Here is a 16,574-nt window from a genome sequence, read left to right as displayed (position 1 = left end):
TAGGTTGATAATGAGTTTAAGCATCGTTATTGTTCTTGTGTGAGTAACCTGGACGTAACTCGGTTTTTGGACGTCGACGCCGAGTTGTTGCCTTCAACGCCGAGCTAAAAGCTAGGAAGATCCGAGCTCTTCGTCCAGAGAGATATCACGTCACGGAGAGTATGAACAAAGGGGGAGTGTACCTGCAAAAGGCACTCCGATACTTAAGTTAGTACCGTGAATTCAGTATGTTTTGAGGATAAGATATCATACCTTTATAGGCGAGGTAGAATAGGTCGATTATGCTTATGTTAATCATCTGAATTAAATAGCAGTTATTAGATTTTAGTAGGTGATAATGTCTGGTCAGACGTTTTTATTTCAAAATGTAGTCCGTTGAGTCTGGTTGTAACGCATGATGCCAAGTTATGATGCATAATGCCGAGTTATGGTTTCGGATTTGTAACAGGTATATTATAGCCCCCAAGCTTGGCCTGGGAATGTATTTTAATGAAACAAGTTGAGCTTTTGATGAGCAATAACTCGGCCATTGAGTTAGCCTTGGAGCCCCCAATTCAAGATGCTTTATTAAAATAAGGAATAAAATCTTTTGAATTTCAGACGTTATTTGAAGTTAACGTGTATTGAAAAGTGTAGTAGTATTTTTCATTGATTTTGCCTTTGGTTTTTTCAATATAATTTTGAACCGTTGATTTAATAGATGCAACGATAAGGGTTTTTCATGGAACTAAATAGTTAATTTGAATAGTTGCTGAGACGATTTTGATAAAAGTGAATTGGTTGGGCGAGAATACTGCGTTGGTTCACCTTTGTTTGGTGATTTGATTGAAGATTGAGTTTGATTGCACATGTGTAAACGACACGACTTTGAATTGAAGAATTATCGCAAATGGATAAGTGTTTGTACTTGTATGATATGTGATTGAATTTGTTGACTGTTGATAGTCATAATTCGAAAGATAGTTGATATATATCTGATGATAGTTGATATAGATCTGACAATGATTGTTAATGATTGATATAGAATCGATAATGATTGATATAGCTCGGATAATGATTTATATAAATATGAAAATAGAGATAATAGAAATAGATTTTGAAAATAGAAAAATAGATATAAGTTGGCAAATAGAGATAACAGATATAGATCGAAAAATAGAGATAACATATATAAATCAGAAAATAGTGATAACAGATATAGATCGGCAAATAGAGATAACAGATATAGATCGGCAAATAGAGAAGATAGATATAGATCGGCAAATAGAGATTATAGATATGGATCGGCAAAAAGAGATTATAGATATGGATTAGAAAATAGATATAACAAATATAGATTGGAAAATAGATATAATAGATATAAATCAGAAAATAGAGATAACAGATATAAATCGAAAAATAGAGATAATAGATATGGATCGAAAAATAGATATAACAGATATAGATCGACAAATAGAGATAACAGATATAAATTGGCAAATAGAGATAACAGATATAGATCGGCAAATAGAGATGATATATATGGATCGAAAAATAGATATAACAGATATAGATCGGCAAATAGAGATAATAGATATAAATTGGCAAATAAGGATAACAGATATAAATTGGCAAATAGAGATAATAGATATAGATTGGAAAATAGAGATAATAGATATATATCGACAAATAGAGATAACATATATAAATTGGAAAATAGAGACAACAGATATAAATTGGAAAATAGAGACAACAGATATAAATCAGAAAATAGATATAACAGATATAAATCGACAAATAGAGATAATAAATATAAAATAGATATAACAGATATAGATTGACAAATAGAGATAACAGATATAAATTGGCAAATAGAGACAACATATATAAATCATAAAATAGATATAACAAATATAGATCAGCAAATAGAGATAACAGATATAAATCGGTAAATAGGGATAACTGATATAAATTGGCAAATAGAGATAACATATATAAATTTTCAAATAGAGATAACAGATATAGATCGGCATTAGAGATGATAGATATGGATCGAAAAATAGATATAACAGATATAGATCAGCAAATAGAGATAACTAATATAAATCGGAAAATAGAGATGACAGATATAGATTAGAAATTAGAGATATCAGATATAAATTTGCAAATAGAGATAATAGATAGAGATAACAGATATGAATTTGCAACTAGAGATAACATATATAGATCGACAAAATAGGGATAACAAATATAAATTGGCAAATAGAGATAACAGATATAAACTGGCAAATAGCGATAACAGATATAGATTGACAAATACAGATGATAGATATGGATCGGAAAATAGAGATATCAGATATAGATCAGAGACTAGAGGTAACAGATATAAATTGGAAAATAGATTTAAAAGATATAGATTGGAAACTAGAGATAATAGATATAGATTGACAAATAGATATAACTGATGCGTGAGCATCTTGTATATCTTTTCCTAGTGAATTTGCACTTAAATTGCTGAGTTTAATTAAGAATTAATTATATTTTAGCCACTATGGATGCTATTTTGAGTTTTGGGCAATTTTATTTATTTTAGGTAGCATTCGGCGGAATTTGGCGGAGTTTCTGCAGCACAAGAATCAAAGGAGATGGCTGCGAGTATCGACGCGCATGCGTGCCTGACACGTGCGCGTGATCTGGAAGTATCCATGGCGACGCGTACGCGTGAATTGAAGATTTGCTCAGCGATGCGTCCGCGTGACCAACGCGTCCGCGTGACTCGCGAAGATGACCAGCGACGCGTACGCATGACGTGCGCGATCTGCAGAATTTACAGAAATCGCTGGCGTAGATTTTGGGTCGCGTTTTGACTCAGTTTTCAGCCCAGAAAACACAAATTAGAAGCTGCAGAATGGACAAAGCAAGTGGTCCCCACCCATCAGCTGAAGACTTGTTAATTAATTCAAATTTAAATTCAAATCCTATCATTTAGGAGAAGATGTTATTTTTAGTTTTAGATAATTGGATTTTAAATTTATTAGAATTAGTTATAAATAGGAACTCTGTACATTTAGACACGGTACAAATTGTTACCAGAACCCTTATTTTTCTTCTCTGAACTATGAGCAACTATCCTCCATTGTTAAGGTTAGGAGCTCTGTCTATTTTCATGGATTGATTCGTTTGATCTTTTTAATTTAAGTCATGTCTTGATTTATAATTCAATAAGTGTTTTCGTTCTTTATTTTATGAATATGGGTGGAACGGAAGTATGACCCATGTTCTAATTGAATTCTTGTAAAACTTGGAAAAGCTCTTTACTTGAACAACAACTTGAAAACATATTATACTGAATTTCTAATTGTTTGTATTTAACGGGATATGTGAGGTATAATCCCCTTATTTGTAGATAATTAGGATTCTTTTGGCATATAAACTAGAAATTGATCATCACCCTCTAATTGGAATTAATTGACCAAGGAATTGGCAATTAATGAATTTTAGAGGAGACTAGGAAGGTCTAAGGAATTAGGATCTAGTCACATATAGTTTGCCATGAAATTAAATCTTGCATGATTAAATTAATTAGTAATAAAAGTTAATCCAAAAATTAGATAACTCTGAAACCTTAACTACTTTCTCAAATATTTTATTCCCAACTCATTGCTGCTTACTTTCTGAAATTTTTAAAGTACTGTTTAATGCTCTTAGAATATCTCAAAACCATTTTCTGCTTGCCTAACTAATCCTATCAAACGCTATTGTTGCTTGATCCATCAATCCTCGTGGGATCGACCCTTACTCACGTAAGATATTACTTAGTACGACCCGGTGCACTTGCCGGTTAGTAGTGTGGGTTATAAATACCGCATCAAGTTTTTGGCGCTATTGCCGGGGATTGACTGTGATTAACAACTATTAGTTGTTTGATTGCTTAAATTATGCGTTTTATTTTTTTTATTTTATTAAAAAGCTATTTTTTTAAAAAAATTTAAATAACTAAATAGCACTAATATTTTTCTTAGTTTCTGAAATTAAGTTTGGTGTTAATTAGTTATTTTAATTTATTTTATTTATTTATTTTATTTAGTATTTTTTTATTTCTTTACATAGGTTACCTCACTAGGAATTCTATGCACTCTGACGTAGAGATTCTCATTCTTTCTTGTTTTCTGGTTGTTTATGCGCAGGAACAGAGACAAAGAATATCTCTTAGACTTTGATCCCGAACTTGAAAGGTCTTTCAAGCGGCGTTTACAACAAGCAAGGCTTTACAAGGCTACAGAATCCACTATGGATCCAAATAATACTGATAATGCCAATGGGACAAACCCGAATGGGAATGAGCAACAGAGGAGAGTGCTTGGCTCTTACTCTTTTCCTATTACAGATCTCTATGGAAAAAGCATCGTGGTGCCCCCTATTGCTGCGAACAACTTTGAGTTGAAGCCTCAACTGGTCACTCTGGTGCAACAAAATTGCCAGTATCATGGTCTTTCCCACGAAGACCCAAATCAGTTCATTTCTAATTTTCTACAAATTTGTGATATTGTGAAGACAAATGGAGTAAACCCAGATGTGTACAAACTCATGCTCTTCCCGTTTGCACTGATGGATGGAGCAAAACTACGGCTAGATTCCCAGCCCAAGGAAAGTCTGGATACTTGGAACAAGGTGGTTACTGAGTTTCTCACAAAATTTTTCCCACCAAAGAAGCTGACTAAGCTTAGGATGGAGGTTCAGACCTTCAGGCAGAAGGATGGTGAGACTCTGTATGAAGCTTGGGAGAGATACAAGCTACTGACTAGGCAATGCTCTCCGGATATGTTCTCCAAATGGACTCAACTAGACATCTTTTATGAAAGCTTGGGTGAAATGTCCAAGATGTGCCTAGACAATTCTGCAGGAGGTTCATTGCACAAGAAGAAGACACTGGAGGAGACTATTGAGCTTATTGAATTGGTTGCTAGCAACCAATATTTCTACTCATCTAACAGGAATCCTGTGAACTCTAAGGCTCCTCAGAAGAAGGGTGTGATGAAAGTGGAAGCTCTTAATGCTATTCTTGCTCAGAACAAGCTTATGTCTCAGCAAATAAATCTACTTACTCAACACATGGGTGGCATGCAAGTCTCAGCTATCAACACCCAAAATCCACCTCAAGAGATCTCTTATGACATGGCAGGACATTTTGTGCAGAATGACACCTATAATTATGCTCAATCCTCTTCTGAACAGGTCAATTACATGGGGAGTGGTTCTAGAAATCCCAATAATGACCCCTATTCTCAGACATACAATCAAGGATGGAAAAATCACCCTAATTTTGGGTGGGGGGACCAACCCCAGAGACCTCAGAATTTCAACAATAACTCTTAAGGCGGTTTCCAACAGAACAGTTACAATAACCGCCAATCTCAGCCTCAGCAGGCTAACTCTAAATCCAAGGAAGATTCTAATTGGGAGATGATGAGGAGTTTTATGCAGGAAACCAGAGCCTCCATTAGAAACTTGGAAGTGCAAATGGGCCAGCTGAGCAAGCAAATACCTGAGAGGTCTGCAAGTACATTTCCAAGTGATACAGTGGTGAACCCAAGAGAAGACTGCAAGGTTATTCAACTGAGAAGTGGTAAGACAGGTGGTTCTGAGACAAGGGCCAATGAAGAGCTAGTTGAAAAAATAGCTCCAGAAGAGAAAAAGGAAGAAGTAGAGCACGTCCCTCCTAAGCGTGCAGACAACCCGTTCCCTGACTCTCTAGACACGTATCCTACATTGCCAAAGGCTCTTGAATACAAGCCAAAAATGCCATATCCTCACAGGCTTCAGAAGGCTTCCAAAGAAAAGCAGTTCTCTAAATTTTTAGATGTCTTCAAGAAGCTACAGATTAACATTCCCTTTGCAGAGGATCTAGAGCAAATGCCTCTCTATGCTAAATTTGTGAAAGAATTGTTGACCCACAAGAGAAACTGGAAGGAACAAGAAACAGTGGTGTTAACCAAGGAATGCAGTGCCATTATCCAACACAACCTTCCTGAGAAGATGCCAGACCCAGGGAGCTTTGTCATTCCTTGCACCATTGGAAATGTCACCATTCAGAGAGCTTTATGTGACCTTGGAGCTAGCATCAATCTAATGCCACTTTCAGTAATGAAAAAGCTTCAAATTGAGGAGGTAAAACCCACTCGTATTTCTCTTCAACTTGCTGATCTTTCTATTAAATTACCTGTGGGTGTTGTTGAGGATTTACTTGTTAAAGTAGGACCATTCATCTTTCCTGTTGATTTTGTTATATTAGACATGGAAGAGGAGGTGAAATCCTCTATTATACTTGGTAGACACTTTTTAGCTACAGGTAGAGCTCTGATTGATGTACAAAACGGTGAATTGACCCTGAGGGTCAATAAAGAACAGGTGGTCTTTCATGTTTTTGAAGCTCTCAAGCACCCTAATGACTCTGAAGGGTGTATGAAAGTAGATGTTATTGAACCACTTGTTCAAGAGGTACTAAAGGCTGAGGTGCTTGATGACATTCTGGATCCTATCTCTGAGTATGAATTAGTTAAAATTGATAATTCACCACCCCAGAAGGCTATGGTTCACACGCCTAAAGCAGAGGAGGAAGCCCCCAAGCTTGAGCTCAAATCCTTACCCCCTTCTCTGAAATATGTGTTCTTGGGTGAGAATGACTCATATCCAGTTATTATTAGCTCTTCCCTGAAGCCTGAAGAGGAAGAGGCGCTTATTTCGGTGCTCAAGAGTCATAAAACAGCTCTTGGGTGGACCATTAGTGACTTGAAGAGGATTAGTCCAACCAAGTGTATGCACAAGATCCTCCTTGAAGATGATGCTAAACCAATTGTGCAACCACAAAGGAGACTCAATCCAACCATAAAAGAGGGGGTCCAAAAAGAGGTAATGAAACTATGGGAAGCAGGAATTATTTATCCTATTTCTGACAGTCCTTGGGTAAGTCCTGTGTAGGTAGTTCCTAAGAAAGGAGGGATGACAGTGATCAAAAATGAAAAGAATGAGCTTATTCCCATAAGAATCGTCACGGAATAGAGAATATGTATAGACTAGAGGAGGCTCAACACTACTACAAGGAAGGATCATTTCCCCTACCTTTCATTGATCAGATGCTTGAGAGGTTAGCTGGTCATGCATTTATTGTTTTCTAGATGGATATTCTGGATATAATCAAATTGTAGTGGACCCTCAAGATCAGGAGAAGACAGCATTCACATGCCCCTTTGGAGTATTTGCCTATAGAAGAATGCCTTTTGGACTTTGCAATGCTCCAGCAACTTTTTAGAGGTGTATGCTTTCAATTTTTTCTGATATGGTTGAAAACTTTATTGAGGTATTTATGGATGACTTTTTTGTTTTTGGTAATTGATAAACCAATATTTTATGGTTTATATTGTATTTAATTGAGTGGTTTTATCAAGCTTTTCACCCACTTATTCATATGATTTGCATGATTTTACAATTCCTTCCTAGTTTAGTTCTATGATTGAAAACATGCTTCTTTGGTCTTAATTTAGCTAATCTTAATCCTCTCTTATTACCATTCGATGCCTTGATCTGTGTGTTAAGTGTTTCAGGCTTCATAGGGCAGGAATGGCTTAGAGAATGAAGAAGAAGCGTGCAAAAATGGAAGGAACACAAGAAATTGAGGAGATGACCAGCAAGAAGTCACGCGGTCGCATGGCTCATGCGACCGCGCGAAATGGAAGAAATCAGAGTGACGCGTTCGCGTGCCTGACGCGACCGCACGGATTGGAAGCTGCACGAACGACGCGAATGCATGGACGACGTGCACGCGTGGTACGAAAAACGCTAAGTGACGCGATCGTGTGGACGACGCGGACGCGCGACGTGCGCGATCTGCAGAATTACAAAAGTCGCTGGCAGCGATTCTGGGCCGCATTTCAACCCAGTTTTTGGCCCAGAAATACAGATTAAAGTCAGGGAACATGCAGAGACTCAAGGGAGGCATTCATAATTCAATTTTAGGTTTTAGATGTAGTTTTTAGAGAGAGAGGTTCTCTCCTCTCTCTTAGGTTTTAGGATTAGGATTTCTTTTCACTTCAGGATTATTTCATCTTCATATCAGGTTCAATGTTCCTTTCTTATTTATTTTCTCTTTTACTCTCAGATAATTTAATGCTTGTATTACATATGTTGCCTATTTGGCTTATGAGCCATTCATGTTAGGATTTTCTTTATTTAATATAAATTGAGGTATTTCAGACTTATATGTTATGGATGCTTTAGCTTTATCCAATTTATTTTCATTCGAGTAGATTTTCTTCCCTTTTGACTTTGGTTGATTAATTGGTAACTCTTGAGTTATCAAACTCATTGTTAACTGAAAATTGGAATTCTTCAAGAATTAATTCGAGTTCCAATAACTCTAGCCTTTCCCAAGGAAAGACTAGGACCTGAGGAATCAAAATTAATTCATCCACTTGACTTACCTTCATAGTTAGAAGTTGACTTAGTGGGAGAAAAATCCAATTCTCATCACAATTGATAAGGATAACCGGAATAGGACCTCCAGTTCTCATACCTTGCCAAAAGCTTTATTAGTTATTATTTTAACGACTTGTTATTTTACATTACCTGTTCAACCCTTTTCAAAACCCCAAAAATATACTTTTCCATAACCAATAATAAATCATACTTCCCTGTAATTCCTTGAGAAGACGACCCGAGGTTTAAATACTCGGTTATCAATTTTAAAGGGGTTTGTTATTTGTGACAACCAAAACGTTTGTAAGAAAGGACTCTTGTTGGTTTAGAAGCTATACTTGCAACGGGAATTTATTCTGAATTCTAGACCACACAAAAGTTCCTCTCTTCAAAATGGCGCCGTTGCCGGGGAATTGCAAACGTGTGCCTTATTATTGGTTATTGTAAATATTTTTTAAAAAAAAATCAAATCTTTTTCAAAATATTTTCTTTTTGTTAGTTTTTGTTTTTATTTTCTCCTACTACTATGAACTCTCACCCCTTTGGCTATGAGTCTGGTTACAACTATGTTGCAGGAAGAGAAAGCTATAACAGGAATATGCATCAAGGTCAAAGCAATCAAAGATGGACGGAACCAAGAGGATCTGATCAACCCTTTAGGCAACAACACCCTCCTAGATATCACAGACAAAGACCATTCTACAATACATACCAAGCTGATAGATATGGTGGACCGCCTAGTAGCTACCAACAAGCCCCACCGTATGCTCAGAGACCATCCTCACAACATAACTATGAACCACCACACTCACAAGCCCCTTTCCACCATTCACCTCCATATGACCCCAATCCTTATTCACCACACCAACCACCATATGAACCATACCCAGAACCACCACCTCAATATACACCATCTCCTTATCATTATCAAGATAAACCACCTTCCTACCATGAACCCTTTCTCCCAACAAATGAACCCTCCTATCCACCCCAAACCTCCATGGAGAAAGCATTTGCTGATCTAAACTCTGCTATACAAGCTCTCGCCGCCCAAATCGGACCACCAAATACCCCCAATATTCAACCCTCAAGCTCCAATGCACTTCTCTCTCAACCACATAATGATCCACCCATCCCATCACCACCATCCATGGAAGAACACCAACATCCATCAATCCAAGAGCAACATGATCCCACTGATACTATTGACATGGAACAAGAGAGAGAGGATCATCTTCGCGAATCCATACTTCATAAGGAGCTAGAGGAGGCACTAAAGGTGAAGGTAGTAGAGACCTTTGAAGTTGAAGGCATGGTTGAAGAACTAGTGGAGGACGATAACAAGGAGGATTTTGTACTTGAAGGTGAAGAAATAGTTGAATAGGAAATCATCAAGGATGAATACGATTTCATACTTAAACACCTGGATCAAGCAATAAATCGATTGCCTTTCCAATGTTCGGACATTCAAGGAACCCCCATGGCTTCATGTGGAGAATCTACTGAAGAACGTAGCAGGAAAGAGAAGTTAGGCACTCCGGTGGATAGTAAGCAGCACGATTTAGTATTGGAACAAGTGGAGGAAGCCGGAATTATTGAAGAAAAAGAGGAGGCAGTGATTGAAGACTTAGGAGATGCTGAACCTCCATGGGAAAGTCAAGTTATAGAGCCTCCTTCAAAGATGTTTGAAACTGATGTTGAGGAGGGTGTACAACCTCCAAGGCATCTCATGGTTGAAGACTTTGAAGGGGATGATCAAGAGATGGATTCAATCATTGATGAATTCTTATCTACATTTGAATCCTCTTCCATTGGACTTGATATGGAGTTTAAAGAAGAAGAAGCACAACCTCCCATGCCCTTGGTAAATAATGAAGAAGAGATTGAATTAGAAGAAAGACACCAAGAGAAAGAGGTTGAAATTAAAGAAGCTTACAAAGAGGTGGAAGTTGTCAGAGAAGAGCACAAGGGAGTGGAGCTTGCAAATTCATTAGAAATATCTCTCCCAAGACCATTACCTTCCAACACAACATTCAAGTGGGTAAAATTCCTATCCTTATCCTTTACTTTCCCACTTGAATATGGGCTACTAGAGATGGATGGTCAGCTTAGAGCTCTTTTTGGCATTAAGAGTAAGCGGAAGATGGTCAGTGGTAAGAATTGTCCTGCAAGGTTCATTATGGTTGGAAGCTTTAAGTTTAAATGCAAAGGTTGGTGTACAGCTCAACTGAATGGGTCTAAGAAGTTGTTTGGCCGCTTTAGTGAGAATTCAGACTGCTTGCCACCCGGATGGAATCATGAGAATCAACTTGAAGATGGGTGTAGAAACAAGATTTGGGATCCATGAATATATGAGGATCAATTTTGGGAGCTCAAGGCTTGTGAAGAACTCCATCAAAGCTTGAGGAATTTACTTAGTATGGATAGAGCTTATTGGAAGACCAAGCATTGGTGGAAGTTTCAAGATGAGTTCAAGCATAAGCCACCATGACAAGGAGCTCGCCAAATGTCCAACTTAAGGACTTTAACTAAAAGTGCTAGGTGGAGACAACCCACCATGGTATGATCGTTCCCTTTTCAGTTTTAATTCTAGTCTGTTTTGTTTGTTTTTGAGTTTTTGATTGAACCTGGAATCATGCATACTTGCATAGCATTCATATTAAGCATTGCATTCTGCATACTGCATTAAAAAAAATCGCACGCGACGCGACAGCGTCGCTGACACGTCCGCATCGCAGGTGCTTTAGGGAGAAACGAAAAGTGAACAGAGAGTCACACGAGAGCGTGGCTGGAGGCGTGCCTTTGGCACAAATTTGAGCCACGCGATCGCATCGCTGACGCATCCACGTCATGTGGGAAAAATGCCTCCCATGCGTCCGCGTCACCTACGCGAATGCGTGCCCTGTAAATCAACGTAAAAAGGGTGTATGGCCGAAAGTTGAGCTGGATCGTGGCTGGACTCGTGCTAGAAGCACAAGCCTTACCACGCGGATGCATGGCTGACGCGTCCAAGTCAGATCCCTATAATGGCCACTCACGCGATCGAGTCGACCACGCGACCGCGTCACCCTGGAATTTGGCAATAATGAATTTTGAACAGAGAGTTGTGCGAACGCGAGGCTGCCCTCGCGCCAGTAACGTAAAATGCATCACGCGTTCGCGTGACCAACGCGACCGCGTCGATTAAATTAAGCGCAAGTCACGCGACCGCGTCCCCCACGCCTCCGCGTCGCTTGCGCCGCACAACTTATCCAGAGCAGCCAAATATCTTATCTTTTCTTCCCTATATCTAATTCTTTTCTTCCCTTATTATTTCTTTTCTTCTTTCTTCTTCCTTTTCTTACTTTCTTCTTCTCATCCCTCTTCACTTCCATTTAATTTATTTGCATAGTTTCATTCATTGCATTATTTTCATTGGTGTTAGAAATTTATTTATTTTACTTGTGGATTATTCAAAGATTTGTTTGACAATTATATAATTTTTTTAAAAAGGTTGCTTGCATGTTCGACTGGATACTTTCAAAAACTTATTTACCATGCATGCTATGTGTTTGTGAAAAAGCCCGTATGGCATCATGCACTACTTTTATGTTATCCTACTACTCTAATGCATGTTTTTCACAAAACCCTTTCCACATTTTATTTTTAATTATAATTGTCAATACAAATGTGATTGTCGGTTTGTTACGAGTAATAATACATTTTTAATCTTTGATGCTTGATCTATGCTACTCATGCCCTTACCGGCAAGCTAATAAACATCTTGCAACCAATACTCCCCATGCCTTGCTATATTTCCATTGATGAACTGATCACATGGAATCGCGACCATGGCTTTCATTCACTATTCTCCTTACTTGGCATGATTATCACTCGTACCACCCTCCTCTTTGCTCTATCCCTTTGACTTCATGTCCTTTTCTCTTCTCCCTTTTTCAGGCTGGCCACCAGAACGGGTAAAGAGAACGCCTCTACAACGAGCAATAGCTGAGGAACCACATCCCCCGTCACCTGCACATCTTTGCATGCACCGAGGACGGTGCAATCTTTAAGTGTGGGGAGGTCGATACCGATCTCCACGGGTTAGTTAGTCCCTTCTCAACACCAATTTTTGTTTTTTATTGTTGTATTTGCATGTTTGATTGCATGTCTGTTTTATTTTGTGCATATTTTACCACTTGGTTGAAGTAATATTTTCTTTTTCAAGAAACCTTTTATAGTATTTCACTAATTTGAATAAAACTTTTTGAAAAACTTGTATGAAGAAATATTATTTTGGAACATAGTTTAGAGCTCGAACACACAAAATCAGTGAGATTTTGAGCCTATTTGATTGGTTGCATTTTATCAACCAATATATTTTATTTTTTTTTGTGTGTTTTTTCTCTCTATAATTGTGATATTTGTCTTGCTTAATTCTATATTTCCACTATTTGATGTATGCATGCACTTATATGATTGAGGCCTTGTTTCACTAAGCTTACATACCCATATGGCCTTACCCTTCCATTATCCTTTGCAAACCAATTTGACCCTATTTTACCCATTTGTTCTTTACTTTAGCTCATTACTAACTCTAAGCGGAAAACAATAATATCCTTAATTTGAATCCTTAGTTAGCTTAGACTAGTAAAAGTGCTTACGATTTAAGTGTGGGGAAGTTGGATTTGAAAATATTTGGTTTGAATAATTAGGTATTGTATATTTTAGTGAAAATATGCAAAATAATAGTTGAGCACATATTATTGCATTCAATACTTTAATCATATGCATTGAGAAAAATAAAAGAAAAAAAAACAAATAATAAAAGGGGACAAAATGCCCAAAGTAAGTGTTGGTATCAATGCATATGTACTGAACTCAAATTTAGGATGCATGAATATGTGGAAAACACAGTTAATGGGAAGTTAGATCTTGTATTGTGATTATATGGATTGTCTTAAGTTAGGTGGAAAAAGTTTATGTTAATTAAGGATTCAGATTTTAGTCCACTTGGCCAAATACAATCCTACCATGACCCTAACCCCATTACAACCCTTAAAAGACCTATTGATTTGTGTATTGGTGCATTAAATTTTTGTTGATTGTTAGATGAAGAGCAAGCTATAGAAAGCAAGATTAGTAGAGAATTAAAAGAATTGACCCAAGACACTTGAGAGTTAGAGTGATATACACTACCAGTAAGGGCTCAGCGCTCAATTCTATGTTCCCTGCTTTCATGAGCTATCTTCTTCTTTCAAGTTATTTGTATTGTATTTTGTGATTTGAATTAGTGAAATCCAGTTCATATTTATTCTTGAAAGATTTATTTATTTTTTCACCAAGTAGGTAGAATCATTTTTAGCATGTAGTTGCATTCACATTCATACGTTGCATTGCATGAGTCTTGCCTTTTTCTACTCATTTATTTAGTCTCCTTGAGTTTAGCATGAGGACATGCTAATGTTTAAGTATGGGGACGTTGATAAACCAATATTTTATGGTTTATATTGTATTTAATTGAGTGGTTTTATCAAGCTTTTCACCCACTTATTCATATGATTTGTATGATTTTACAATTCCTTCCTAGTTTAGTTCTATGATTGAAAACATGCTTCTTTGGTCTTAATTTAGCTAATCTTAATCCTCTCTTATTACCATTCGATGCCTTGATCTGTGTGTTAAGAGTTTCAGGCTTCATAGGGCAGGAATGGCTTAGAGAATGAAGAAGAAGCGTGCAAAAATGGAAGGAACACAAGGAATTGAGGAGATGACCAGCGAGAAGTCACGCGGTCGCATGGCTCACGCGACCGCGTGAAATGGAAGAAATCAGAGTGATGCGTTCGCGTGCCTGACGCGACCGCACGGATTGGAAGCTGCACGAATGACGCGAATGCATGGACGACGCGCACGCGTGGTACGAAAAATGCTAAGTGACGCGATCGCGTGGACGACGCGGACGCGTGACGTGCGCGATCTGCAGAATTACAAAAGTCATTGGCAGAGATTCTGGGCCGCATTTCAACCCAGTTTTCGGCCCAGAAACACAGATTAATGTTAGGGAACATGCAGAGACTCAAGGGAGGCTTTCATAATTCAATTTTAGGTTTTAGATGTAGTTTTTAGAGAGAGAGAGGTTCTCTCCTCTCTCTTAGGTTTTAGGATTAGGATTTCTTTTCACTTCAGGATTATTTCATCTTCATATCAGGTTCAATGTTCCTTTCTTATTTATTTTCTCTTTTACTCTCAGATAATTTAATGCTTGTATTACATATGTTGCCTATTTGGCTTATGAGCCATTCATGTTAGGATATTCTTTATTTAATATAAATTGAGATATTTCAGACTTATATGTTATGGATGCTTTAGCTTTATCCAATTTATTTTCATTCGAGTAGATTTTCTTCCCTTTTGGCTTTGGTTGATTAATTGGTAACTCTTGAGCTATCAAACTTATTGTTGACTGAAAATTGGAATTCTTCAAGAATTAATTCGAGTTCCAATAACTCTAGCCTTTCCCAAGGAAAGACTAGGACCTGAGGAATCAAAATTAATTCATCCACTTGACTTACCTTTATAGTTAGAAGTTGACTTAGTGGGAGAAAAATCCAATTCTCATCACAATTGATAAGGATAACCGGGATAGGACCTTCAGTTCTCATACCTTGCCAAAAGCTTTATTAGTTATTATTTTAACGACTTGTTATTTTACATTACCTGTTCAACCCTTTTCAAAACCCCAAAAATATACTTTTTCATAACTAATAATAAATCATACTTCCCTGTAATTCCTTGAGAAGACGACCCGAGGTTTAAATACTCGGTTATCAATTTTAAAGAGGTTTGTTATTTGTGACAACCAAAACGTTTGTAAGAAAAGACTCTTGTTGGTTTAGAAGCTATACTTGCAACGGGAATTTATTCTGAATTCTAGACCACACAAAAGTTCCTCTCTTCAGTAATTCTTTTGAATCCTGCCTTAAGCATTTATCTCTTGTCTTGAAATGATGTCAAGAATCAAACCTTGTTTTAAATTGGGAAAAATGTCATTTTATGGTTACAGAAGGTATTGTTCTTGGACACTGATACGTAAAAAATAAGAAAATGGTTATTTGGTGAAAATGCCCTTGTTTCCAACGTTGCCAACGTGCTCAGATTCTGAAGCTCTAAATGAAGCCATCTTTTGAAGCTTCAAATGAATGCCAATCCCATACTATGATGTATGGTTGGAAAGCTCTGGATGTCTACTTTCAAATGCCGTTGGAATCACCTCATTTGGAGCTTTGTAGCTCAAGATATACTCCATTGAAGGAGGTAAGGTCAGGCTGTCCAGCTCACCAGCGTTTTTGGCAAACACTCCTTTGTATTTCCAAGTTGCCAACGTGGGTTGCTTCATTCCAAGGTTTCCTAGCTGCTGGCGTTGTTGATGAACACGCCCTTATAACTCCAAGTTAGCAACGTGCTAACTTTATCCTCCTTGTCAAGCTTCCTAGCGTTGTCATTGAACACGCCTTCGGAACTCAATGTTGGCAACGTGCTCGAGCTATCATCCAGGGCTATCTCCTTCCTGAACCAAGCTTTCTTGCTGTGTTGCTTGCCTACGTTGTCCTCAAACACGCCCCCTCATCTTCTAGGTTGGCAACGTGCTCGAAGCTTTGGAATTGCTCTCCAAGGTTGCTTGCTACATTGTCACTAAACACGCCTATAGAACTTGGCATTGGCAACGTGCATGCCTCTTCCTATGAGTGCTCCTGGCGTTGTTATGGAACTCGCCCTTGTTCTTGGAGTTGGCAACGTGCCACCCTTCCTCATGGCTCCATGCTTGCTGCCTTGAGTTGTTGCCAAACACGCCAGTAGTAACCCAAGTTAGCAACGTGCAAGTCCTCTGCTTCCTTACAAAGCTTGAAATGTTCTCAAGCCTTCTTGCTTCATCACCTAACATAAACCAAAGAAACTTCCTCAATGTATTGATATTCTATGCACCCAATTTCAAGAGATTCATTCATACTAATGCATTTATAAGCTTCTTGAATTATTTGCATGAATTTGGCCAAATTTCACTTAGTTCTTGGTTCATGGATGTATGGAGAAAAACTCACAAAATTGCTTGTTTATTTTAGTAATAATGAACGAAATTGAACTAA

The sequence above is a fragment of the Arachis stenosperma genome, chromosome 3 (assembly GCF_014773155.1).
Source record: "Arachis stenosperma cultivar V10309 chromosome 3, arast.V10309.gnm1.PFL2, whole genome shotgun sequence".
In the NCBI taxonomy this organism is placed as follows: domain Eukaryota; kingdom Viridiplantae; phylum Streptophyta; class Magnoliopsida; order Fabales; family Fabaceae; genus Arachis; species Arachis stenosperma.
The sequence above is the reverse complement of the archived record's forward strand: the minus strand, read 5'-3'. Positions refer to the sequence as shown.